Source organism: Tachypleus tridentatus, chromosome 10 (assembly GCF_004210375.1).
Source record: "Tachypleus tridentatus isolate NWPU-2018 chromosome 10, ASM421037v1, whole genome shotgun sequence".
NCBI classification, from domain to species: Eukaryota; Metazoa; Arthropoda; class Merostomata; order Xiphosura; family Limulidae; genus Tachypleus; species Tachypleus tridentatus.
The window spans coordinates 53,378,892-53,404,924 of record NC_134834.1 but is presented as its reverse complement, the minus strand read 5'-3'; the positions used below and the strand labels follow the sequence as shown (position 1 = coordinate 53,404,924).

Genomic DNA, 26,033 nt, shown 5'->3' with positions numbered 1-26,033 from the left:
GGAAAGTCATACTGATAACAACTACTGAGGACACGTTCGCCATAAAATAATTAATACAAACAAAAGATTGATTGTTTTTCTCTGGGGTTTAATTGTAGCCGAAAGATACGTAAATAACAACTCTTAAGATTTAATGCAAAATCATATTTGTCATCTTTAGAATTAATTTAAATTATTTTGTTTATCTTCTCACTCATTATTGACATAAGACTTCTTATTTATTTACAGCGTTGCTCAGCTCAACGACAGTAAAATGATAAAATATTTATTTTTACCCAGAACCAGAGATTGTTTAATCAGTCAACAGAGAGCGACACTCTTAAATTATCTGATAACCTCGTAACAATGTGAGGGTCTGATTTTTACTTGTGTAGAGCCTAATTTTAAGTTGTAGGTAAATACAATTTGGGTTTATATTGTTCGATTCTGGAATGGATTTGTTTGATTTTTTATGTATTAATTACGAAGCTTCACTGTCCTTGACGTTGTATGTATCCTGTTGGATTCTCGTTATTTAAAGGGTTAGAATGGATCGATGAGGGACTGTAACGTCAAAGGTGATTCAGCTAATGACAGAATATTTACGAGTTTTATTGAGACCCCTTTAACTTCATCACTTATTAAAATTAATATTTTTGATTAAAACTCAACAAAACTAAAATTAACATAGCAACATGCCTAAACAGAAAAAAAAAAAAAAGAAATGGACAAATGTGTACGTGCTGTAGACTGACTGACACCTCTACCCACATAGTTTCACCTCCACTGTTTATTGGTACCTTTCCTTCTGATAGACAGATTCTTCCTTCACAGGTTTCTTCAGATTAATCTTGTTCAGCATCACTGACGTGACTACTAGGAGCTGGAAAATTGAACTTGAAGGCCATTCACACAGTAAAAAAGGCTTAAAATCTTATAGTTCTGTAAATAAGAAAAATACACTTTTGTTCACACTAAATCTTGTTCTGAGCACAAAATCTCAATTTAGTCCCAAGTTATTTTTAACATTTTACTAATTCCTGGACAATTAAGATTCAAATCACCTAAAATTTGAATAGCTTTTCTTTTCCAGTTAAATATAGAATTATAAGAAAGTTAACTGTTTAACAAATTTTACTGCTATTCCTATAAAAAAAAATTACCTTTGAGAAAAAACAGAATAGTATTCAGTATAAATCTTTACAAAATTCTTAAATGGAAAAACTTGAAGTAGGCACTTCTTCACGTGCAGCAAGCAATATGTAGACTAAATTACAAACTGCAATACCCATACAGTAAGACAGTACAAACAATTCATGAGGTAAAAAAAACAGCAAAAAGCACAATACGAAGTTATTAAAACAATATAAAAGTAATACAAAGAATGACAAACAAAAATTTAATCATAGCCAACATTTAAAGAAAATATTAAGAAAGTGAGAGATACCAGTTCAGTATTATAAGCAAAAGACCCTAGAAACATTTCAAACAAAAATATAGTAGCATTCTTACTGTTTTGTAAGAAAATATTAAAACTCCCACAATCTTAGTAAACAGGATGATTTTGTAAAGTTCATTATAAAACTATTTCTTACATCAAGAATATTGCATTAACCTATTTTGTTTTTTGAACTCAAGTTCAAATTCACTCCTCCACAATAACCAACAGTTAAACACACTCACAAGAAAGAACAGAGTTCTAAACATTAATATGGATAATACCCCATACCATTTTTAACAAATGACTTGTAGGTCACCACTTATTAAGCCTGCTCATTCTACATAAAAATACATGGCAAACCTATTTAGTATAAATATACAATTCTGGTCAAAACAATGCTAAACAGAAGTAAAACTAACTTAAACCTAATGTTAAGAGGTTACGTATGTGCTAAAATTTTAATGTTCATTATACCTTAAATAACATGATTTGTTTAGGTCACTTCAAGTTTAAAATATGTCATGTAAGACAATATTACTATAACTGTACATTTATGTGTCAAGTTATTGTTATAACATTGTTGTAAATATCTGCTGATGTTTTACACACAATTTGTTTGTGCAGAGGTAAATGAAAATAAACAGATAACCATAATACAGTTGATTTTAAACTTTAACTATATACATGTCTGTCTTGGAATTTTATTTTTAAAGTTATGTAGTCTGAACTACGTAATCACATGCAAAATACTGTTTACAGTAGTGTACATAGTCATTACAAGTTATGAAAAGGTATATACATGGTTGTCATGTGTACAGTAAATTAAGAATAACTACACATTGTGTATACAGTCAAATTGAAACAATTCACTTTGCACTCATCCATATACATTTTAAAACTGTGGAATATTACATACTGTTGGCTGCAACTACGTAAGCTACATACTAATCAAATCTAACCGAATGTACACTATAAACTATGCATATTATAAAAATGATAACATCTAAGCAAACGCACTGTTATCAAATTTAATTTTCTACATGACAAAGAAAATGGATAGAAAATATAGCACAACTATCTTGCTCTTCCTGATTCAAATTTAGAAAAAGGTAAATAACTAATATACAACTCTTAATATTAGTACAACATTACTTAAGACAGATGTGCCAGTACAAATTTATAACGATTCTTGGATGTTTTCCATTGTTCTTTAAATCTGAGATTATTTCTCTTAGACACAAATTTATTCTAGCTTAATGTGGGCAATATAGCTTGCCTTTCATCACACTTTAATTTAAAAAAATACAACTAAACCATGCTCCAAGCATGTACAAGTTCCACATGCACTGCTGCTAGCAATCATATAAATCTGACCATATCCATTCCCTCTCTTTAATTGATCACTCACCAAATCAGATTACAAGTATTCAGAGAAGTAGCTTCTACATCTTACAACAATAAAGTTTTACATACACAAGGAAGTGTAAAGTACAATACAACTATTTCATGAAACTATGGATATGACTCTTTGAATGTTAACCCATTCATAGATATCCCTCTTTGTGTGACACGGAAGGGAGAGTCTGCATGATATATTTCAACTAATGATATGCTATGACTAGTCAGTAACATCTTAGTGATTAGCTTTCATTATGCTCTAAATGCCACATGTAATGTGTAGAAATTCACACACCTATATGTGGTGAATTAATACAATAGTATTATGTGGTTGAACAACCAAGTTACTGCTACAATTAAAATATGTATTTATTGTTTACATGATTTTGCTGGTATTTACCAAAACCAAGTTTTGTGTGTCTGCAGCATTGTTGCCCTTGCAAAAGATGCTATTAAAAAGTTTTCATGTCCAACGCACACCACTCTTTCATGCATGTTTTCCATAAACCATACAGTATATGAAGACAGTGCTTTCACAATGCATGTTACAACAGTGCAATAGCATATATAATCTTTAAGTATTACTTCTGGTGGCTTGAATGTTATTTATTATTTTATACTAGTAATTGTATTTGTTTCATTCTACACCTTCTTAACCCTATTACTATGTGTAGGGGTCAGAGGGTGTTATCACACTTGTTGATTTACATTCAAAATTTTATTGAACCATTATTTTATGAATATATGTGAATGCATGTGGCAGCATGTAATTCAAATGTAATAGTACACAATAATTAATTAATTTAAAAATAAATATCAAAACAAATTCCTAAATATCAAATTTTGTTAGTCATGTACTATACTAAATGCTTCTTTATTTAAATTATATTTCTGATGTCCAAAGGCAAATTTTATACTTTTTAACAAATAGAAATTTAAATTACCAAATTTTGACAAGCTAGAATATAAATGAAAAAAACCTCCTTTCTTATCTATTTTCTGAAATATTACTATATTTAGAAAATCAAAAAAGTTAATCTGGCCATTTCTTTGGTTTTTGGAAATGACTGTTTACACATTCTTACTTTGTTCTATGAAATCTTTATAACCAATTAAAAGCTCAGTATTTTCCACGTGGTATTTTAGGTTTTGAAAAGTGTCCTCATGAGTAGATCCATTTTTTTTGTTGTTGAAAACTCACAAGGAAAGGTAAGATGAATGATGTTTGAAAAATATTTTTAGACATAAATACACTTTAATTAATAAGAATTATTAATTACACTAGAAATCTGTGGTACTTAAATATAACCTATGATGTTCTTTATAACAATATGTGTATATAAAACATGAAAATTTTTTACATACTCCAGTTGTAAAATGTGACAAGGCTTAGCAAAGTGTGGAAAGTGAGTACACATTCATTAAGAAGGAAAGATCATTGTTTTTCTGTGTTTCTTTACTTAATGTTCTGTGCTCTATGAGAATTGATATTTCAAGATTTATTTGTAGACAGTAATAATAATAATATGTATATATATAAATATACGTAAAATATAATGTATTACAACTGAAATGTGATTGTATTCTACAAAATACTGGTCCTCAACAAAGTTATTTCATCGATGTCATATATATCATTCTCAGCAGTTTTCAGTTCATTTCTGTGTGCTTGTGCATCATGATGATTTAATGATTTATAAAAAGAATCTAGTTCATGATGAACATTGTAATTGTGTCTGTTGAGGTTCACACAAATGTTGGTTTTTACTGTTTTAGTCACTGATGAACTCATGATCAGAAAATTATTTTTGGTAGCAGTTTGGTCATACATAAGTAGTTTAATATTTCACTGCATGTAGTAAGTCTGCAGCAGCCATTCCAGATGTATGATAAATTTTAATTGTTTTTCATAAATTGGTTTTGATTCATAGTTTTAACACTTCACATTTTTTAATTTTTTTGCTTATTTTATTTAGTATGTTACATTTTCTGTTGTTACATACTTTTTTAAATGCAGCTAAAGTGTCTATGTAAATCAGATGCAAGTCTTATATGAATACTGATCTTTTATTTTAGGCAAACATTATATGCAGCATCTATTGTGCTGTAACACTTGTAGTTGTGTTTTTATTGTCATTTCATCCTGAAGTGAGGCCATTTTAAATCATTACAATAATTAGTACTTCCTTACTATGAAATGGGCTCTAGTACAGTGCACTAGGTTCAGAGTTAGAATTAACAGTGTGGAATATGTATTAAAGTTATTGATTTCATCTTTATCTACACATCTTCTTGTTCAATTCTCCCTGAGCCTGTTGTGGTCCTAAGAAACCTATAAGACAGTAGCTGGATGGAGACTTAGGTTTAATGTTTGATAATGATTACTTTGGTGATTGCACAATGATATTAGATTGGATTTCTTATTGTTCATGTTTGAAACAATTCTGTGCAAAACATTTATGGATTTGTATTTTGCAGCTACTTATAAATGTGTTATAGGCATTACTGTATTTGAATACCACACATTAAGGTCAATCTGAGGCTTAGTTTAATAAACTGAGCACTAGCTCAGCTAGTGTGCTCTCTAAAGAGAATAAACCATGGCTACATGAAAATTTAATTTCAATGATTAGCCAAATGTCTCATCATCTGATTAGTGACGTGCATGAATGGATTAAGGAGATTCCCACTATCCCTATCTACTATCTAGCAAAACCACAGCCAAGGGAACTGGCTTGGAGAAATCAGCATAACTAGTCAAAAGTTCACAGTTCCCCCTGCACAATTTCTCAGCCTTAGCAAAGTGTATTCACAAGTAAACTTGTCTTTTTCTTCTTGTTGTTGTTGTTATAATCTCATGAAGAAAGGGGGATGTTCAAAACTTTTTTTTAGAACAGATACAGTTTACTTAATAAAAATGATTAGTTATAATGGAATTTTGTAGTATGGATAAAATAACTTATGATTTTGTATTATTTAAAAATGATTACAAAAAAACAACAACAATTTTTTACATACTTCTTTTGGAAGTTTGAAACTAAGGTGGTGAAAATACATATTCAGATAACACATGTCTACTGAATAGCTTAATATCATAACATTCATTTCAATTTCTATGACTCAATGATGAAAGCTGGATAAGAAAAATTTACTTACCACAAAATTTTTCATTAAACGTTTTCTTCAAAACACTAATTTCAAATCAGGTGGTTAAGGCACTCAATTCATAACCCATGGGTTGCAGGTTTGAATCCTCATCACAACAAACATGCTGGCCCTTTCAACTGTGGGGGGTGTTAAATGTGATGGTCAATCCCACCATTCTCTGGTAAAAGAGAAGTCCAAGAGTTGGTAGTGGGTGGTGATGACTAATTGCCTTCCCTCTAGTCTTACATTGCTAAATTAGGAAAGTCTAGCAGAGATAACCCTCGTAAAGCTTTGCTCGAAATTCAAAATAGATGAGTTTGGTTTCAAATTGTAAATTATAATTCAAATTTTAGTATTATACATTAGTTAAATAAGTGAGGTGTCTGGCCACTGTATTTTGTGTGTTACAACTTATTGTATCTCTAGGATTTTCTGCTAATAACCTACTTGAGTTTCTTAAGTATAATTTTGCTGAACATCAGCAAATATACTGTTTGGTTAGCGACACCTGGAGAGGGCATTGCTCGAAACGTTGTATAGACAAGAGTATATGTTAATATACATATATATATATCTGTAGTTAATTTATTAACGGCTTTACCTTCGACATTTTTCTTTTGTCTTTCAACAACCACTACGCGTAATTTCCTACACAGTTTTATGAAACCTAATTTAGACTTAACATTCTTTAATCTAAGAATACTCTTAATCTGTTAGTCACCACACCAAATTGTCTATATCTGTTAATGCACAAGCATATGTATGGAGGTATAAGAAAATTGTCAAAACTCAATCACTGTGTCTATAAAGTTTCAAGATGTTGTAGTTGAATGTTGAACGATGCTGTAGAATTGAACATCGCACAGCACATTAATTATAAAGAACAAGTCTACTTGTTTACGATACTTTGCCAGCTTTCAGTTGTAACCTGTAACATTCAAAGTATTATGCGACACATATAAATTGAGTTTCAGAACACACTTATTTTTCATCGTACCACCCTACTGACGAATTCTGGTATTGAATGAAAGGACTCTGGGGTTATAGACTTGTGGGAGTCAAATGGCATTTTAACGCATCCATAGTTTACGTGATATTTATATTTACCACAACACTTTATTGAAGACATAAACCGGTTTAATTGTCCTCTGTTATACAGTCTAACCATGGGTCTATGACTACTTATAAACCAATAGAAATGGTATGATAAATAATGGACTTTCTTTCGATCTGTTCCGACTTTAACTAATAGAATGCTAAGGCGTGAAATGTACATAGAAATACTTTAAATGGAATAAAAGTTTTTCTCCTTCTTTTCTGGATAAAAAAACTTGTTTGCAGCTCAAATAAGTGTAATTACAGAAATAAATATACAGGTCATGGCTCCTATTTATCAAGTGACTTGAAGTTAATCTTGGATCCCGTCTATCATTCTGTTAAAACATGAAAATGAAACATAAATTAGTATATACCATTTCATTTAGCTCCACCAAGTTTACTCTATAAGCTTCACATAATTTTTCATACTGTTGTTTCTGCAACGTTAACCTGATAATTAGAGCAAAGTTGGCTTGTAAATTGCGGAATCAAAGCCGTTTCCAAACGTACTCGTTTCCCTTGGCAGTGAGGCGTTGTAAAACGACAGTCAGTATCACTATTTGTTCGTAAATCAGAGTGTCAGTAATTGTGTTTTCTTCCGTGTCAAATACTTTGGCTCAAAATTCAACAACCAATCTACCAAAACCATAAAGGTATTATTCATTACAACTTAAAACTTGTTTCTGTCAGTTGGAATTCATTAATATATCCTATACTCTATCATCTTAAAATAATTCCACAATCAACTTTTCGAATTAATTAGCAAATATTTGCCTTTGACATTATGATATATTTTACTATAAAACCATAACCACACTTAAATTTGTGTTTCAGAAAGACGTTAGAAAACCATTTTTACCATTTTTCGCACTATTGAGGTTTGTTGTGTTTTAAAGGCGAGACACAAAACCAAATTTGTTATATTAATTAAATTTCTTTTTAATTATGTTAGTAATCTTAATGTATTGAAATTGTTTAAAATGGTATCCTTAGTTTATGTTTTCGTTAAGTTTTCTAATATCGCCTTGACACTGATATACGAGAGTTATATGACAAGGAAGGTAGGAATTATTTATGTTCACGACATCTGGTGTTAATAATTGTAAACACGGAATGAGAATCGCGTTATTCAGTCTTTTTTTCTTGTATTTTTTAGTTTCACAAAAAAATGAATTAAATACCAGATATATGTAATAGTTTTGATTTAAGGTGATGCTTAAAATTTTCTCTCATGATGTGCCGATATAGAATACAAAACCCTGTGTATCACCCGTGACCCTACGAGCAAAGAAGTAGTGGGAGTGTTACTACACAAATTTATTTTATCTAACGATGGAAGTTTGAATAAGTAAAACAAGTAAGAAGTGCTTTCTCTTTTTCTACGTAACTTTAAATAATAGAAATAAAATACAGTCTCCTTGAAAGTCAAAAAGGGTTTGTTTGTTTCTGAATTTTGCTCCAAGCTACACGAGAGCTATCTGCGCTAGCCGTCCCTAATTTAGCAGTGTAAAACTACATAAAATACAATTAGTCATTATCATTCACAGTTAACTCTTGGGCTACTTTTTACCAACGAATAGTTAAATTGAGTGTAACATAAAGTCTCCATGGATGAAAGGGTGAACAAGTTTGGTGTGATGGGGATTAGAACCCGCGACCCTCAGATTATGTATCGACTGCTCTTACCACTTGGCCGTCCCTGGCCGACGTCGAGTTTTCCCCCTTAAATATAATTTTTTATCAATTGAATTTGATAAGTCAAAAAACAGGAAAGTTATTGATGAGTTATAAACCTTCAAAACATTGATCTCGTAGTGGCACATGAACAAAGCACTGTTACAAAATTATATAAAGAATGGTGTTACAAATAAAAACAGGAAAGTTATCAAAGAACGTAAAATTCAGATACAATGATCACGTTGTGACACCCGAACAGGACATTGTTACTGTTACTCAACAGAAGGATGACGCGGCACACACTTTAACACAAGCACATTACTGAGGCACAAAATTCTGTTCCTCACTCCATCATTTTAAATTTGCTTGATTAGGTTACCAATCGTTGCTTTGGTTAACTTACCGAGATTTTAATTTACCAACAAATTTATCAATACATATTTACTTATACACAATGAAAAGTATACCATGCCTGTGTTTTATACGATAGTGTTATAATATCTATTAGTATAGATATTTGGATATTACTATCAAATGTTAGCACTATTTCTCTATATCTATGCCCATTCTAGGTATATCAGCCTACATATATGAAAACAACTCACTTGTATACGGCTGTATTATAGCGGGAAAAAATATATAACAGAGGAAACTGCGGATCGAGTTTAGCAACATATTACGATTCAGCATTGACCTTCCAGTTATCAATCTTAAACTCTTAGCTTCTATACACATAGTCGTGCATTATGAGAAAAAAATGTAACAAATAAAATAGGTAAACTTGTTCAGTATTACAGAATGAGTACACCAGGTTCACACTAAGAACAGGGTTTAATGCTCATTTATCATCACCTTTCCGTGATGGAGACGTCGGTATTTTTAGTGTTTTTTTTTTCATTTTCCTTCACAGCGCTAAGCTACAAATTGTTTTATCTGCATTCTGTCCACTGTGGGAAACCAAACCCCGCATTTAAGTGTTGTAAGGGCGTAAACTTGCTGTTGATTCACTGGAGACTTTTTTTCTTAACACGTTGTTATAAGTAACTTTTGGTTAACTTCAAGTATTGAATTCCACGTCGCAAAAAGTATATATATTTATAATACAGCTTAAATTGTTCAGTAGCATATGACAGCCATCCTAGTCCCAAGGTACATACTGACACTAGGTTACATCAAGTCTCAATTAATAGGTAACTAGACTCTAAACTATCCACAACGCTTTTTGGTACGCAAAAGCAAATTTTTTCACAAAACTTTGCGCAATTATGTACAATAAAATGGAACTGGTTTACTGTGGCCAAGTTTAATTATTTTTATTTTATATTCATAAGTAGGATGTAGGCCTGACATGGTCTGGTAATTATGGCGCTCAATTTGAGATATGTGGGTTACACTACTCGTCACTAAACATGTTCGTCCTATCAGCGTGGAAGCATTCTAACGTTACGGTACATCTCATTATTTGGTGATAAAAAGTAGCCCAAGAGTTGACGGTGAGTAACGCTGACAAGCTGCCTTCCATTTAAACTTTCTCTAGTAAAGTTTACCAGAGAAACTTTAACAAACATATATTGTTTATGTTTAACATAACAAATATTGTTATGTTTATAACAACAGTAATAATCATAAACAGGCTACCTGGAGAGGAGATGGGCGCCCAAGAATCACTGATGGTACATTGGCCTCTAAGGTGCCCCAACGATTGTAAGAGGTCCCAAAACTCACGCTGTAGCACGCAAAGTGTCGGATATTAACAAAAATATGTCATTTATTCTCTTATGTAACATATGCAAATTTTCTTGAAAATTGTACAGTGACAGACAAATTTTTTTTTTCCAACGCCAACCCAATAAAAAGGCTCTATCAGTCTATCTTTACTACTTAATATTACAAGGGAACTTTTATTGTATAGATTTTTTATGTAGTTGTGCCGTTGAATTTGAAATTACTTCTAAGCAGGTTTTAACAGTTTCACCAGGTGGTTTGTAGTAACTGAATCATAAAGAAATATTATTTTTTAATAGTTCTCTGAAGTTTTCTTGTTAAGAAGTTATGTCAACCTACAAAAATTAAATGAAATATGAACTTATTTGCATCGTTGAAAAATTCAACATTTACGCTCACTTGTTTTCAAACACTGTTGCATTGGATTTTATGTTTTTGCGAATATCTTATTGATTTTAGTTTATTTCACCATCGACTTGAAGGAGTGTATGGCGTTTCGAGTGAATTTGTTGGTTGACGGAAAAGTACCAGGAGACGTCACTTTGAAATGTCTAATATTATTCTCTTTTGTCGCTCAGTGTCGTAACACGTGTGTATAGTACTGTGTAGTAATACATCGATATAATATACACTCCGGGTTCAGTGGAAATGTTAAAATATGTTTTCATCTTATAACAACTTCGTTATTCAAGAACTAGGTGCTATTCATTCAGTAATATATCACGTTATTACAACTACAACTAGCTCTATGTCTTTACAACCTAAACCAATGTTACATCTTTGGCTCTTACGTCCTTAGAGGTTGAACATTACTTACAACTATAAGGTGCTTTTTTTATTCTGTATAACCACGACGAACCTTTACATTCAAACATATTGAACAGTAATCACACCTACAGTTTTATTTCATTAGTCCTAACAATAACAAACAATTTTTAAGTACTTAAAAGTAAAACTAGTCCGTATGGTACTACACTACAACTAGACCATACATGTTTACATCTGCAACTTGCTTTTCTGCTCCAGCTCCAACTCAACCTTACGTCCTTAAATCTGGAACTAGCTTTCATCTCTCCTTAACTGCAACTAAACCTTGCGTCCTTAAAGCTACATCTAGCTTTTACACCCCTACAGTTAATCTTTACGTCGTTTCATCTTCAAATAACTTTTGCTTTCTTACAACTACTGTTGCTTGGTTTCGGCTTCTTTTGATAGTGAGATATTTGACAACAATGTTTTTAGTCAATTAGTTATTTGTATTTATTAACAGAGTGCACTCATTGACTTTATCTAGATCTGAAATTTTTATGTAAAACAAAAGTGAGAGAGAGAAGTCAGCGTGTCAGTTGAACTACCTGGTGTGTTTAAGTGGTGAAACTCCTTCGTGAACTCGTTCATAATCACCTCAGATTGAAACTGAATACATGTTTGTGGTCAGCCGCGCGCGTCATAGTCACCAATCAATCTTTACCAACACTTTCTTCTTTTAGACCATAAATATATACAGTTCAATGTCATTGGGTTATTCATTAAATGTGGAAGAGAGGAGTGAAAGAAAAAGTTGTTCCAGAAATTCCTTACTTTCCATGTATTTAATAATAATAAAAACCTATTGTTAAGGTACTGAATTATTACTTTCGGATATACTGTGTCCAACTGGTGAAATTTAAAATTCATCGTGATTATCTACAAACCCTGAAAAAGAAACAAAGAAGAAGAAGATGTCATTTTGTTGAATACTATTTAAGAAAACCAAACACTATGTATTGTTACCACGTTTCTATAACATTGAAACTCTGTGTTTTTAGTTTATTTTGTCGTGGTTTTCCAGTGATCTGAATAGTGCAGTTACATAGCTGACAATCATGGTTCTAATATATGTTACTATAAAGAGTCAAAACACAAATACAAAAATTACCTCACCGTCAAATTTATAAGATCTTTGGTTCTTTTGGTAAAGTTTATTTTCTATACTTTGATATTCATGTCTTCACACAGAATGTTTACCACCCAAACTAGCAGATTATAGATATTATATATTTTATAATAAACTAAGCCTTAATTGCACACATACACACACATATTTATATATAATATAACTACATTTTTCATAAGTGAGAAATAATGCATTTTAATGTATGTACATTGAATTATCATACGGGAATAGTCACTTTAAATACCTAAAAAGTGACAACAAAAACATGTCGCTCTCATTCATGACCTATGCACTGTTTTACATTTCTACGTAACTATAGTTGTAATGAGAGAAGAAAACCAAGCCTTAATCACAGACACACGACGGATAGTGATAAAAGGAATATCGTATCAACAGTTTCTGTATTTTTATGCACTGTTTATTGGCGAATAAATGATGTGTTTGAATGTACTGGAAACAACTTACTGATAAACCAACCGCTGATTAGTACAATCAGAAAATAAAATTCCTGTGTGAGATAAAATGAACATAATGGGAAAATATGTTGAAGGAGTAGAGAGAATTATTTAGTTAAGTCCAGAGTTCTTTTTGTATGTTTGAAACTTTATAAAAAAAATCATAAAACTGAAATAAATCTTAAACTCATGTCAGTCACTATCTTGAGGTCGAATATTCATTATTGAAGAACAAAAAGCGCGCTAACAGTGACTGACAGACTCCAGAAACTGTTAAAACGATGCATCAAAATCCCGTGACGTCTATCACGCACAAATACATATATATAATTCAACTGCATTTTTCTAGAAATGAGAAATATTTCACTTTAAGATATGTATATTGAATTACACTATGTAACACAACTTTTGTTCCTGGATAGTATCTGTTATTTCTTAATTGCTTATGTTGTAAAAGTACAGAAAATGGTCATTATGCCCTTCATACTTTGCTTTTGTGACCTGGATAATGAAATTTAGAAATTAACCTATTTTCTATGTAAAAACGGGTAAATTTGCACATTTTAATTAAATAAGGTCTGAATAAAACAACATATAAATCAATATTTACATGTATTTACACTAAAGTTATACAAAATTGTTTAGAAGTTAGTAGTTTTTCCATATATCCGAGTGTAATGTTAATCACTTTCACGTGTCTGACTCAAATATAGTCTACTGTCATGTTGTCGTTATACGCTCCTTGGTGGCTGCGTTCAAAGTTCGGTATGTCTTAATGGAAGCAATCGCCTTGCTCCTCTGAGTGTGCTTCCATGTTCTCCTTGAATTTATCAAGATGAGCGTCAAGGATATGGTCTTTTAAGGACGTCCTGCAGCCAATTTTGCTGTAGTTCTTCACCACAGCCTTAACGAATTCCACATAATTTTCGGCCTTGTGATTGTCCAAGAAGCTCCGAACCACTGCGACAAAGCTCCTTCAAGCTTTTTTTCCAACTGAACTTCTTGTGGAATTCTGTGCACTTCATGGTCATTTTTATTTGTGGTCCAACGAGAAGTCTCGAAGGTACTTGAAGGCTGAAGACTCCTTATCAAGAGCTGTGACAAATTGTTTCATTAGACCCAATTTTATGTGGGAGTAACACCTTCTGGAGGTCCACTAGTGGCTCATACTTGACATTGTGCCTCCCTACAGAGAACTCGATCCGTTGGGACCAGTGCTTCCTGTTGTAGTGCGCTGCGGTGTCCCTGTTGTTCCAAAGGCAAAGATAACAGAAAAAAACTGGGTAAAGCGTCCTTGGAGACCCATTAGAAATGCCACCACTTTGAAGTCTCCGATTGCCTCCCAGTCATATTCATCATACTTCAAGGCTTCTAGCAAGGTCTTGACGCTGTTGTATTCCTTTTTGAGGTGCACCGAATGAGCCAGGGGAAAAGACGGAAACGTATTCCCGTTATGGAGCAGCACAGCTTTGAGGCTTCTGGATGAGCTGTCAATGAAGGGGCACAACTCGTTCGGATTACAGGCAATTCCAATTGTCTCGCACAGACCGGGTACATTGGGGGAGAGCAGAGCTCATCTTGACGAGTGAAGAAGCTTCCTCTGACTTGTGACTTGCACACTTTCATTCTTGAAAATCCTTGTAGGTTCTACAACATTCTAGAAAGTTCTTGAAACTTCTTGTAAGCTCGATAAAATTCTCTATCAGCTACTCAGTACTGAATCTACCTGGAATGTTGTCGAAAATGGGTAAATTTGAAAATTTCATTACCCAGGTCACAAAAGCAAAGTTTGAAGAGAAAAATAGGTCTTTTTCATTATATGAATATATAAGGTGATAAATAACACTATGGAAACATTTTTTTTTTACTTTTTCTTGTTTCTTGGCAGAAAGCGTCATTTCCCACCTTATATATTCATATAATGTTCACAATCGGAGTTTCAAAAAGTGCAATATATTCCACGTTTGTAAAAAAATTAATAATTATAGTGACAATTATTACCCTTTATTCAAAAATGATTATATCTGTCTTATAACTTTGTCGCTAGAGAAGAGCGTCTGTAAATAGTTCGTGGATGTATCACAAATGAAATATTACTGACCTATGTTTCTGGTTTTCTGTGCGCGGTAAGTGATAGCGCTAACGAAAGCAAACGTCGTCTTTGCCCGGAAATGATTCGTCAAATGAATTGACTCATTCAGGAAAGGAGGTTTGACTAGATTACAGATGCGTCCATCATTATTTTTTATTTAATTAAAGTTTTTTTTGGTTTTTTTTTTAATTTCGCACAAAGCTACTCGAGGGCTATCTGTGCTAGCCGTCCCTAATTTAGAGGGAAGATTAGAGGGAAGGCAGATAGTCATCACCACCCACCGCCAACTCCTGGACTACTCTTTTACCAACTAATAGTGGGATTGACCGTCATATTATAACGCTCCCACGGCTGAAAGGGCGAGCATGTTTGGCGCGACGGGGATGCGAACCCACGACCCTCAGATTACGAGTCGCACGCCTTAACACGCTTGGCCATGCCGGGTCCAATTAATTAAAGTTTAAAATTTATGAGAAAAGCACATTTTACAGAAAACAAAGAAAAGAAATATGAGACATAAAACAATTTGTTTCTTTGTCTTCTGTGCTCTACAATCTATAATATTGAATCCCGATATTTATCGTTATAATTTTTAAAACTTACCTTTAAGCCGTTGGGGACTTGAATATGTATCGTCCTCGAACAACAAAAGTATCATCTGATTCTTAGGTCAACTGTGGTGCTTAAGTTGAATGCTTAATATTCATGTTGATTTATTAGAAAGGCTTATTTTTTTGACAGCTTCGATGATATAACAGCAAAATAGTTTAATAAGTTCAAAAGTTTAGAACATTGAGTTGAAGGAGAAAGTATTAGCTTGTAAACTAGTTTCCAACAAAACTATACGTTATGTTTTTATACTAAATTAGACTCTATCCGTTGAGACAGTAGTAAGTTTTCATATTTCCAATCCTAAAATCAGGCGTTTGATTCTCCTCGGTGACCTCAGCAGATAGCCCAATGTGGCTTCGCTATAAGAAAAACTCATGTTAAATTAGACTCGAAGTCGGTCTAATATTACTTGCGTTATAGAATTACTTTTTTCTACTTCCTTACCTACAATACAACAAAAAGGCTTAAAAGTGCTATTTAAGTCTCTTTTAGAATGCACACGTACTTTTGTTCACGATAACATTTTATTTTTCTGTGTAGTTTTTACTAAAACTGTAATGATTGAAAAATAACTTCAATATGGATGAACAGAGTGAAGAGTAAGCATATTTTAGATTTACAGAAAAATTCGTATAAATTAAATTCTATAACTTTCATTAATCATAATTCAACAATGTTTTCCCATCATTTTTGACTGGGTTCTATACAAGTGTAATATGTGATATTTAATATGTAACACAGCTTATCAATTGAAAAGGCTGAAAAGTTTGCTTAGTATATTTCCTTTAAATCAAATTGAATTGGGTTTCAGAACTGGAACTGTGTTAGGTAGTAAGGGCTCCACTTCAGCAACAAAAGGATGCTGCTGCAGTGATGGGAGGGATAAAGAGTAATGTCAATAAAGATGATGCAGTCATAGTTCCATGTTTACTACCAGAGGGAGCAGCGTGCACATATATTTCGTCTTTGAAGATGAGAAGGTCATAGTTCCAATTTGTACTACAAAAAGGACACTTTTCTGGACCGCCATGATAGGCTGCTATAATGAATGAATACATAATAGTATCATAAAGTAGTGAACATGTTTATAGCCAGCTATGACTCATACAATGCATGTATTATCATGTTTATAATTAATTACTAATTAATTAATAAACTCCTCCTAAAAGTATGCTTAACACTAATTAATTAATTAATTTATAATGAATTATTAAATAAATTGTACTTAAATTATATAATTAATTTGTCATAAAAGGATGCTTATCATCAAATTTATAATATTTGTTACTGTATAAATAGTCCTAAAGAGACAATATATTAATTAAAACTTACTTTGTCAGGTGATTAAAATTTTTGAATACTAAATTATTACATCTCCTGCCTAGAAAGGCCTATTTCATACTTAATCTGATACATACAATACATAACTATACATTTAAATTGCCCTAGAAAGAGGGATATAAGGAATTAACAAAAACTTATACTTTCACTAATTTAACTTTGTACGAGAATTTACATCGTCAATAAAACATTATCATGCAATAACTTTTACTAATTTGACTTTATTTAGTAAAATAATTTACACATATTATTCTCTTTTATGTTTTACAAAAGTGGACTCTCACATATCTACATATTCAATTACTATTATTTTAACCACTGTGTTTAGGATTACACAAGCCTCTAATGTCTGGATTGAATTTTTCTGGAAGCCATTATTTGTAATAAAAGTAACAGGTGAGTGGCTTACTACTTCCATTTTCTGTATAACCATTGACACCTCTAAATCCACAAAAATCTTTTGAAAGTATGGAATGCATTTATAACCTACTCATAACTTCTTTTAGATAATATTCTGTAGGATACTTGATGTTTCACAAATCACACATATCCTATTATCGCCCAACAGCTAAATATAATAAATGAATGACTTACTGACTACTATTATCTAATACACCAAAACTTTGAGACTGTCTAATGCTGAGGCAGTAATGGGATATTGCATGCATACAATCTGGACACGGACTTTTTAAGAATTACAAAGGTCAGACACAAGGCTAACAAAATGATGTCAGTTTAAAATTACTTCACACGTTAGAAAAAAAGGATTGTGACAGTACTTTGGAATAACAATATCATCAGCCCATAAAAACCAAATTACTAAGCACGACTCTTTCAAGATGATAGGGCAGTTTTGACTTAACCATGTGATTTGTGCTCATTACAATGTACTGTAAACTAAAACATTAGATATGAGGTCAGTGATACACTTGAAGGGAAAACCATATGGCTATTTTGTTATACTACATAGTTAGACCATAAACCAAGTGATTAAAGTTTTGATATTAATTCAGTGTTTGTGACAGAAACATCAGTTACTATGGCGATTTTACGATAATAAACTCCAATTATTATTTTCTTTACACACGCAATAAAAGTTTTCATTATTTTAGAAATTATACAAAACATTTGAAAAGTACATCACATTATTTACAGTTTAAAATTGACCTCCATTATATAAATCAAGATTTGTAAAGTATCACACACACATATTCAAAAATTAGGGAATATTTAAATGTTTACTTATATGGTGATGTAAATAAAACAAATCTATTAAATGTAAATAGAAGTAAAACTTTTGATTGCAGGTAATGTATGTTAACATAAAAATATAGATGTTGATGACTTGTGTACGATACTATAGTAAGTCGTTAAAATAATAGTAATTGAATATATGTTATTTATTGTACACATCGCACTGAGTAAGTTCAAATCCTCTTAGAAATGGAAATGCTATAATTTAGCACTGAATATTTTAACAACTTGAATGAGTAAATTTTAACTAAATTATTATACTTTCAGGACAATTTAAATGGTAAGGAAATGTAATTAATTTAATGATAAGCATCCTTTTATGATGATTTATGAATCATTAATTCAAAGAATTAATCATAAGTTATTTAGTTAATTAGAACTAAGCATCTTGTATAGAACAATGTATTTAATTATTAGTGCTTAATTATAGACATGATGATACATGTATTGTATGATGCATGGCTTTCTAGAGACACATTTTTTTCTTTGTGGTATCATTATGTAACCTTCATTATGGCAGCCTGTCATGGCAACTTAGCAAAGCACACTGTGGTGACAAAAGTTTGTACTATGACAACATGGCCACCTGTCATGGCGGCATAGCAACTCATCCCTAACAACATGCTCCCTGTGCTAAACTTGGTACTATTGCCTCGTCATCTACGATGATGACGGACAAATGTGGCACCCTGTAATGATAAAACCCTTAAAGATGGATTCCTGTAAATGATGAGGGGACCTTCCAGAAAACGTTCTGTATTTTCAGTTTACTCCCTCCGGGATCTGAATATCCACTCAACTGTTTGTCGTGTGTGAGACTTATCAAGGGGAGGAAGGCTGGCCATGGTCGATGACATCCGACCCTAACACACCACTTTGACATTGAAATCCTGTAGATTGGTGACCCAGGGGCGGCGCCCCAGGGTTAATCGGCTGGTCCACTTGGGCTAGGATCAACCGAGTACTAGTGTTGTCAAGTCAACATCTACTCCAGTCTCTTAGAACTATTAATAGACCTGTACATGTATTTCTCATAAATGACTTAAAAATTACGTCTTTGTTTTCAGGTATTCCTCTCAGAAGTTTGATGGTTCTTGATGACGAATCTCAACCTGCAGAGCTCCAGGTTTGCTATCCAATAGGAGAAACGAAGTGAAATGATACAGTTTACCCTTGTCTTTTATCTGAAATTATCGAACGAACCCTTTGATCAATGTTTTTTTTTAATTCAAATTTAATATTCGTAGAGAGTAACCGTAAATCGATTAAGAACAGACATAGCTAATGATAACTTTCATACAGGTATTTTTACTAATCTGTTTTTATTAAATCAATCGTAAACGATAATTAGTTTTAGATTTCTTGTGTAGTGGCGTTCATAGAGTTTGCGAACGTGTTTTTTAATTTGAAAAAATCATTTTGTCGAACCAAAAACAAATGGTGGTATATCATTGCGTTTATTCATGATTGACTACAATATAAAATATTTTTTTTGTTTTGAATTTCGCGCACAACTACACGAGGGCTATCTGCGCTAGCCGGCTCTAATTTTGCAGCGTAAGACAACTAGTCATCACCACGCATCGCCTAATAAGATTGACCGTTACATATAACGCCCCCATGGCTGAAAGAACGAGCATGTTTGGTGAGACGGGAATTTAAACCCGCGACCCTCGAATTACGAGTCGAGTGCCTTAACCATCTGGCCATGCCGGGCCACTGTAGAAACTTGCGCACGGCTTTTTAAATTCTGTAATAGTAGAGTTAAAAATAGATGTATATGCCAAGATTCTTCTAGATTACACTTTTTATACAAAAGTATTTGTAAAGTGTTTTGATTGCAGTATCCTTACTTTGAAACATAACTTATTTCAGTTATAATTGATCAAATTAAAACGCGCATGATCATAAAATCATCTTATTTATTCCTGTGATAAGCGATTTCTTTTGAAATATCATTATTAACATGTAAGTTTTGAGAAACGTATCTTATTACTTTTATACACAACGTATCTCGTTTCGTCCGTTGTGTCGGTTCATTTTGCATATGAGAAGAGGAGGGCTGGTTAAAATATACGATGGTTGTTTGATGGCAGAGATAAATTGTTCGTGTTACTTTCTCTGCTTTGATGCAAAGGTTATTTGACGGTAAAACATTAAATATAGGACAAAGAAATCTAAAATGTTTCGAGTGTTTAATAAATAAAAAACTGTACAATTGTTTGGTAAGAGCATTGAAACTTAAACAATGGGATCTAGTTATTTATTTTTTTTAGTTATTTTGAATTTCGCGCAAAGCTACTCGAGGGCTATCTGCGCTAGCCATCCCTAATTTAGCAGTGTAAGACTAGAGGGAAGGCAGCTAGTTATCACTATCCACCGCCAACTCTTGGGTTACTCTTTTACCAACGAATAGTGGGATTGACCGTCACATTATAACGCCCCCCACGGCTGAAAGGGCGAGAATGTTTGGTGCGACCGGGATTTGAACCCGCGATCCTCGGATTACGAGTCGAACGCCATAATACGCTTGGCCATGCCGGGGCGAATTTACAATTAAAATGACTCTCTAGAATGAGACAAACCATGTATCAGTTGAAATGGTTAAGTCGAAAATCTGAAATCTGATAACATTAAAAGCCTGTTTTAAAGCAGATGGTGGGCAAAGCACAGACAGACTATTCAAAAGTTTTGTCTTTATAAAAAACACAAGACTAATCATGTGACCTGCTAGTTTACCGTTAGAAGCGTATAAATGCACAGACATACTGATACCGAAAAGTGTGTTAGTGGATATCCGTTCATCAGGTACATCGTATAGAAAGCATACATTGCAACAAACGAATTAAAAATAAATTATACGTGTGATTTTTGTCATTTATTTATGTTATAGCTATACTGCGTTTACAATTATAAAGTGTGTCTGTAATAGTGTGGCGACTAAGACATAACATTCAGTTTCCTGAATTCTGCTTTTAACACAAACTTTCGCGACTTTCTGGTGTATTCCAGGCCAATAGAATGAAAATACCTGAGCCTTTTTCGAATTGATTACAAAAGTGTATCTCAGGACAGTTGATATGGGTATTAACACTTTTACCAATAAAGCAGAGAACAACGTTTCGACCTCTTTAGGTTTTGTTAACCTGAAGATGACCTCAGTGAAAGTGTTAATACTAATTAATACCAGCCGTTCTGAGATACGTTTTTACTTCAAGTCGGTTTCTCGTTATAACGAACTGATTACAGTTTCTTCTTAACATCAAAACCGTACATTTTAAGCTGTACATTTATGTCCAATAAGAGAAACATGAGCACATAATAACAGGAATAACAAGTACTGGTTGATTAGTATCTCGGTAATCAACATTAATTTTTTCTTTCTTTCTTTAATTTATGTGTTTACATAAACTCAAATTATAGATCACAGAAAGTTGACTAAGAAGGACTTGAGGTATAATGTGTGTGAGTGTGTGAAAGTGGTATAACGTTGATTTTTTTCCGGATATTGTCTTTAATATAGTCAGATAATTATAACACAAATACCTTTTCTTCCGCTAACAGTCACAATTATGGAATTATCAACTTGTAATGTTTCCAAAATATTAAATCCATCATACAAGATCGAATGAGCAATTTTGTATTGTCCTCTATAAGATTTTAACAGAAAGTATTGCTTGGTATAAAAGATAATCTACAGTAAAAATTTGCAGAAAATAATAAAAAGTGTAAGTGATGGTTTTAGGTGTGATGATAGTTTAATTACATTCTTGTTGACTACAAACGTCAATCATAAAACACGAGTGAATTAATTTACGGATAAAGCTGGCGAAACGGGAATATAATTAATGTACTTGCTGTCAGATATAAATGCTAAACCTATTACATTTATAATTGTATTGGCCAGCATGGCCAAGCGCGTTAAGGCGTGCGACTCGTAATCTGAGGGTGGCGGGTTCGCATCCCGTCGCGTTAAACATGCTCGCCCTTTCAGCCGTGGGGTCGTTATAATGTGATGGTCAATCCCACTATTCGTTGGTAAAGAGTAGCCCAAGAGTTGGCGGTGGGTGGTGATGACTAGCTGTCTTCCTCTAATCTTACACTGCTAAATTAGGGACGGCTAGCACAGATAGCCCTCGAGTAGCTTTGTGCAAAATTCAAAACAAACATTTATAATTGTTTGTTTGTTTTTGAAATTCCCTCAAAGCGACATGAGGGCTATCTGCGCAAGCCGTTTCTAATTTTCCAGTGTATGACTAGAGGGAAGGCAGCTAGTCATCACCAGCTACCCCCAACTCTTGGGATACTCTTTTACAAACGAATAGACTGTCATCTTATAACGTTCTCACGTCTGAAAGGACGAGCATGTTTAGTTTGATGGGGGTTCGAACCCGAGACCTTCAGATTACGAGTTGAGTGCCTTAACCACTTGGCCATGCTGGGCCACACTAAAATAGAATTTGTACATCATGGAATGTGAAGCATTAACTTCGGTGGCATGCAGTCTTCTTAACCTCTGAAAATAAAATTACTCTATTTCCTATTTTGCCCGAAGCGAGGAAACAATTTGCCCAAATGACTCCCCTGCCCCTACATACATGTAAATAAAGTTAGTGAATTTTGCTATATCAAATAGTTATTGTCAATTACAATAAGTTTCATGACATGGATTTAGTGAGCCACAACGCACCATTCTTTTATTACATCCTTTGTTTAAAGATTACAAGTCGAACGCCTTAATCCACCTGGCCATGCCGGACCTAGAAGTGAGTATTGTCAGACATACAAAATCAGTGCATTTCAGCAAATTGGAAAATGGTTATGTTAAGATGAAATTCAAGTACCTAAAATTCAAAGCCATTTGTTGCTCTTTAGTTTAGCATTATGGAAATATATTAGATTTGCTGGTACCGTATCAACAAGTGAGGAAAACTTCGCAAATGTAAGAATGTGTTTAAGTTGAATAAAACATATGCCAGATAGGCAGGAGCAGAGGAAGGACATGTGGTTGCACATATGCTGGCAATATGCAAAGGTCAACGTATTCTTGATGACGAGAAACATCACCCATACTGGATTATACTTTCCCTGAGACTCAGCACATGAAACAAAAAAACTCAACATATTAAGAAACCAAATAAACACAGCCACAAATTTATGCTCACCCGATAAAACTGACGTTAAAATAAAATAAAACAACATTTCATTAACATCAACAAATGTCCTCAAAAACCCATAAAAAACTTATACGCACACACCTAGATCAACAACAAATAAACAACATTAAGCCCCAAGATGCAACAAACTACAAAACCTTAGACTGCTGCGTACCATATGTTCCCGACACCAGCAAAAAAGTAACCAACATTTGGAAAAAAACGTATAATAAAACACAACATTTCAGTTAACACCAAATTTTTCAGAAACCAGGTACAAAATTAAAGTCTGTATTATGTAAAAACTACAATGACAAACACAAAACCAACATAATTTATAAAATACAATGCAACAACTGCCATGACTTCTATACTGGAGAAACAAGCAAAAAAAAAATAAGAAACGAGATTCAAAGAACACAGGAAACCACCTTCACATGTTTTTGAACAATGAAAATCAAATAAACACATCATAACTACAGAAAACTCCCAGATACTAAGTAAGGAAACAAAAATAAACAAACGTAAAATCAAAGAAGTCCTACTTAAACATCAACTAAAACCAAAATTAAACCAATATACGGGAAAACCTTTATACCTATACTAATTGATAACCTAACATCCAACTGCAACGCCTCCTACAATCCTGTACCCTTTTATACTCTCGTCCCTGAGACTGCGTCCAGCAACAATCAGTTGCAAACTCTCTTTGTTAACCTGAAGATGACCTAGGAAGGTCGAAACGTTGTTCTCTGCTTATCAAATAGTGTTAATACCTATACCAGCCGTTCTGAGATACAAAGATCAACTTACAGAAAGTGTATTGAAAATCTATTAAATGAATTGTTGCTTTGTCTTTAGTGAAGTAAACTCAACATTTTTAACGTTTTAGCTTATGAAGGGAGTGGTTAAACTGTGTAAAATGCAATAAAATAGTTATGTATATTGTTCAAAGAATATTTGTTTTACGTCATTTAACTAGAGATATTGTGTAGGTTTTGTGTCACAATATATATATACCTTATTATAGTAAATACATCATGCTATGCTTATCATGAGCTAGTTAATAGTATTTTCTATCCAATTACACAAGACTGCGATGATTTGGTTTTATTGAAATTTTCACATGTTATTCAGTAATTACTGTACGATGAATCCGAAAACGATACCCATTTTCTCCATCACGTACAGATTTGTTCAGAAAAAGTCACATGCACTTTGAAATAAGTGTTGACAACCACTGGCTACAGATTTCTCTAGACCAATTGCGACGTAAGAGTCTTAACGATCATTCTAGAACAGGGGTGGACAAATCCATGGCCACTGGCCACAGGTGGCAAGTGTTTAGCACATTTGTGGCCAGCTCGAGTTTAGGAATCAATTTTTCCATCATTTATTTTTGTAGCAAATTTGGTAATCAGCAATTGCACTGCCTCACGTCATCACTAATGTCGCTCGCTTCATCACTGCCACAGACTCTGCCAATTTTGTAACGTCAGTCTGGTTTAAATGATTGTTATCGAGTGTGCGTTGTCTTGCATGCGTTTGCAAACTTATTTTTATTCTGCAACTTTCAAGTGTTTAAATATATTTTATTTTTAATCCCATGATGTGGATAAGTGGATAATTCGAGAACGAAAGAATCCAGATGATAGTGAACACTCAGAAAATAAAGAAAATTTAATTCATTCTGACATTACTGCCGAAAAGAGAATGGTGCGTAACTGGAAAACGGGAAACAAGAACTTAATGAAAGTTTGGAGTTAAAATTTGTAATGATTGAAACAGATAATAAACCAGTGTGTCTTCTGTGTAACAATGTTTTTAAGAAAATTAAGTATACAACCTTAAACAACACTTCAACAATTTTCACAACGAATTTGATGTAAAATTTCGAGTTGATATCAAAAATTGTATGAATGAAATTACCCGTCTGAAAGCGTAACTTCATGAACAAAAGAGAGGCCTAAAAAGATTTTTATTATCGATAGGTCTTGTTACTTTAGCTAGCAATAAGGTAGCTTGGATTCTTGTTCTCTATATATAATGTGACTGGTATGCCATCTATAGCTTTTAAAGTTAACTAAAATAGTTTATGCGTTAACAATTTATTTTTATAATATTTTATTGTTTTATATTATTGATTGTATAACTGTTTTAAAATACCAACCTGTTTTCAAACGTGATCCCAATTTAATAAAATAACTGTGTTTCTTTAAATCATCCTTTCTGTTTTTCTAAAGGAATTATAAAAGTTTTGTATTATTATGTATACTTATCTTATTCTAAGAATGTCTTATACGTTTACAAAGTGTTAACAAAAATCTCTTATATATTTATATTACAAATTTAAGCAGAATACACCCGATAGTTTTAGACAAAGAGGAACTGATTTTTCGAGGTTGCACCTGTAGGAGGGCCTGCAAGTTTTTATTTTTGTTATTAAATTTAAGTGTGTAGTCAATGATTTAACAGTTATTTTACAGATTCACAGAGTTAAAATCTGAGATTTGATTGTCTCTTCTGGACATATTGCAGATAACCCATTGTTTAGCTTTATACTAAAACAAACAAACATAATGTAAAGTTAACTGATCAGTCTATTGTGTGTTGAGCAAGAATCGAAGTACTCATGGCACAAGTGTTTACAGAGTTGCACTCAAAGCTTAATAAACCAAGTTTATTATGAATGCATTTCAAGATAATAAACTTGTTTTAATAA

The 26,033-nt window shown here is 32.9% G+C and overlaps 1 long non-coding RNA gene across 1 annotated transcript; it reads left to right on the top strand.

Moving 5' to 3' along the window:
* The first annotated feature begins 361 nt into the window (after positions 1-361).
* Positions 362-19,742, top strand: LOC143228070 (uncharacterized). Its single transcript, XR_013015171.1, has 3 exons — positions 362-557; positions 3,965-4,027; positions 19,223-19,742. It is a non-coding gene; the product is annotated as an uncharacterized LOC143228070 (long non-coding RNA).
* Positions 19,743-26,033: the final 6,291 nt, after the last annotated feature.